The following is a 4,119-nucleotide window of genomic DNA, read 5'->3' on the forward strand; positions in this document are numbered from 1 at the left end:
AATGCCGGTCAATAAGTCTTAAGCAATGTAACTGTTCTGATGTTCAAAGTGGTATTTTCCGTTTTTTTCCTTTGTCATGATAGGTGTAGAAGGTGACTGTTAGGTAAAACTCTTCTTTAGGGGTGACCAGAGGAGCCCAGGAGTCATCAGGTTCCTCTTCATGATAACAGCTTACTGCAGTGATTGCAGTCTGGCTTCTTTTTCTCCAGATCTGCTTCATTGAAGTATTTAAAGCCTGTCTGCTACCTTTCATGCCTTCTTTTTCCATTCCTGTCAGCTGTGCTGGCATTGTTGGATTAAAGAAAGGGGCACTAAACTAGATGCCTCCCTTCATTTCATCAACAGAAGCTTCCAATTACACAGCCACCTACACCCAGTTAAAGGAAAGTGTTCAAGCGGTGGGTTGTAAAGATGTCACCAAGGAGAAAAGTTGATCTATTGAACCTTTGTTACTAGCAATTTTGCAGTTTATATTAGATCTCAGTCTGAGCTGGTAGGTAACTTACTTAAAATATTAACCTATACACAGCTGTGTATGATCTGGAAATCACAGGAGATCAAATTGCTGTAAAACCTCACCTGCTGCACACAGGACTCTATTCTGGGTATCGTATGTGCACACACACAAATCAGGTAAGCTGTAAAGGCTCTCTCTGAGCAGCAGGATAACTGCCCTGTGCATAGGCAAGTAAATGCTGCTTTGTTTTCTTTACAGGACAGTCTCATGAACCATTTTCATCTGTCCGCTCTCTGACATCACCTGTGCCAGTGGCATTCGGGAATGCACTGGGCTCTTCAGCACCTACAGTCCAACTCCATTCCCACCTGATGAAACAGAGTAGTTACTTTTTAGTGACTGTCTTTTCCCACTAAACTCTCTCTTTTCTTTCACCAAGCATTGCCTGATGTTAGGTGATCATGCTAAATGCCTGATCCAGATTTGTGGCTACATTCCTAGTTTGAGTAAGAACTGAGCATTCCTTCGTTAGTGCAGCATATTTACTCTCTTATCAGCGAATAAGCTGTCACCCTTAGGCAGTTCACTTACCATGGGCCAACACCACACTGCACTGAAGCTGAAGATTCATATGTATGAGCTCTTACCTGCATTGTATGGGCCAAACAGTCTGTACTGGGCAAGAAGCTGCAGATTGCCAGGCAGAATTCCTGGGGGGAGTCTGCCCCAGGCACATCCAAAGAGGTCACATTCTACACTGAAAATGAGGTGCTTAGTTACTAGAAAGTCCTGCAAGCAAAAAGATCCAAAAACTGCAGTCTCCAGATCAAGCCTCTTCTTATGTTGTTTATTCTTGACAGGTGGTTTCCATTGCCTCTGATGGGATGAACACACGACTGCTTACATTTCATCAAACAATACAGTAGCATGAGACCTACATGTGACAGTTTATGATTCACAGAAGGTAAAGCAAATGTATTTTACATGGACATGTAGTTACAGTTTTAGCATCTTAGATCACATTCTGTAAATGATATTTGCAGTATCTGAAGACAGGTCTTCAGCTGGTATAATACTCACCTACCCTGAACTGAGCGGAACAGTCCAGCTGCCTAAGGTCTGTGCTGCCTCCAGAACGGGCACAGCCCAACTGTTCTTGATGGTCACCAAAAGTGCAGACTCTGATACATATGAAAATGGTATTATTTGCAATCACTTGAAACTTTTTACATTATCCTTTTCAACTGAGTCCATTGCTTTCAAGTCTGTGGCAGCAATAGAATTCCAAAGCACAGCTGTTGTTGCCCAAACACTGCACTGCAAGATAAATTTGCTTCACATTAGTGAAAGCAATTCTTTGTGCTAGTGACTGGTCTATCATTAGTTCATAATTGTAATAATTAGCAATAACATCTCTGACCCACTCTTACCTTCAGCTTAATGCCATTATTTCAATCACCTCAAAAGCCCTGTATGTAAGCACAGCTGTACTCCCAAGCACTTTGCACAGGTGGGGAACAAAAAAGCAGGTTTGAGAATAGAGGAGACTGTTAAAACTCTCAGGTTTAGCAACCAGTAAAAATTCCATATGATGCACTGCTGCTTTATGCACACCAGCTCCTAAGCAAACAGGACTACAAAAGTATATTTAGCTATAGTACAAACTAAAGACAGATATGTAAAAAAAAAAAAAAAAAAGCAAGCTACCTGGCCTATAGAGTCTCTGTCACCTATCTCAAAACTGATGTTTGAGACTTTTTTCTTCCGACATCCCATGGAAGAGTCCTGCAAACTGTTTAGGGCATGAGAAAACAATGTCTTGAGTGGGCAATAAATGATTTACTTGCATTATGTTTCAACAGGACAGGAGCTTGCAAGCACACCTTCTCTACCACATAACATAGTCAGAAAACTACATAGAAGAGAAATTAGTTGGAATTAGCAACAACTGATTGTACCTACACAGCACTGTAGGGTCGGTAACAGCAAAGCAGTGGGCATTTTTCTTTTTGTACCTACTGTAAGTTAAGTGAAATCCACCTCTTACAAAATTGATGATTTAAGAAAAAAAAAATTAAAAAAAACCACAGACAAACAACAAAAGTAATTTATATACTTAAAATCTTCCTACACACAAAACTAAGCAAATAAGTAAAAGCAGCACTTTAATAAGAGATTTAGATTCATATTAGAGTTTCTCATACAAGTTACACTTTTTATTCTGTCTCATTATTTTTGGTTAACTTACCTTCTTTCTGTTGTAAAGTTTTAGACAGCCATTTACTGAAGTATCTCATCCTGTCACATCTGCAGCAATATGTTTGCTAAACTGTAAGTAGCAGCAATCAAAAACATTAATTCATAAACTATTCAGATCAAAAGCACTGATTACTACTCAAGTCACAGGCTACAGAAAATAGCTACATGAGCTTACATTTTAATAAGAAACTTTTTTTTCAGTATAAAAATTCCTGACTTCAGTTGTATATGGTTGTAAAGGTCTCATTCCAAGCTGTAGTTCTTTACCAATGTTCATTCAAGAACACTGGAGGCAAAATGTAGGGGAATTCTTGTATGCTTAGAGAGAAGAAAATGAAAGTCAGTCCTACTGCAGGAGTCCAAATAGACATTTCATAGCTCTGGACTGAGAAACCCATTGCAAGCACTCCCGAGGAATATCTGCAGTGTTATGAATTTAGTAGCCATTTTCTCAAATATAAGAAGGGTTGTGATAGTGAGAGCAAAACCCTATTCTAACCCTTAAAGTTTCTATATATGCTCAGGAAGGCACTGGATGGAGCCCACTTTAAAGTTCCTTCATATCGAGAAGGAACTGGGTTAGAAACTGTGATTAAATAAAAATGTGGGAAATGCTTGATGACGTAGCAAAGTCATCGTCAGGATCCCTTTTGAGGTAGGTCAGCTTTGATCAGCTGTGCATACTGCCAGCAAAGTTGCATGAGGAAAGGTGGCAAACAGTCCTTCTTTGAGATTTTAATTGCTGACAGTACACATGATTTATGAAAAAGCAACAGCGGATGGAAAATATCACCAATGCCCAACCCATAAAACTTACGAGAGGCTTGGGAAGTACAATGCCAGTGTTTCAAAAATAGTTCCAAACCCTGATGTGCAGCCTATGTAGCCAATATTGTACCTGGACTGCACAGAGGTTGCAGCAAGCTATCATAAAAACCATGCTGCAAAACTTCAAAGCATAAGAAGCATTTCAAGAAGGGAACAAAAAAAGGCAGATGCAGCTAACAGGCAGAAGGCATGTGATGACATGATGAATTGGTGAGGCTAAGAAGAGATGGGGTAAGAATTCCTACTGTAATACCTTTATCACACAAATCTCAGCATCCATTCACAGAGGAACATGTTTTAGAAAGGGACAGGGATGGGCAGTTACAACAAAGCTTAGAGCATGGACTCCTCACCTTCATGTAGAGGCAGTCTTTTAACACCACAAGATGCAACAAAAAAAAAAAAACAAAAAAACAAAAAAACAAAAAAAAAAAAAAGCTGCTCATCTTAAAAAACAGCTACAAATTAAGTACTCTTTAGCCACTTTATTTTATAGTGACTAGCAAAAACAGGTCAAATTCAGAAGCAACATTCAGAGACTGAGTGTTGTTTAGTGAATGGTGCATATCTGACCC

Source organism: Empidonax traillii, unplaced genomic scaffold (assembly GCF_003031625.1).
Source record: "Empidonax traillii isolate 1590-97213 ecotype Southwest subspecies unplaced genomic scaffold, ASM303162v1 scaffold275:size1536655, whole genome shotgun sequence".
NCBI lineage: Eukaryota > Metazoa > Chordata > Aves > Passeriformes > Tyrannidae > Empidonax > Empidonax traillii.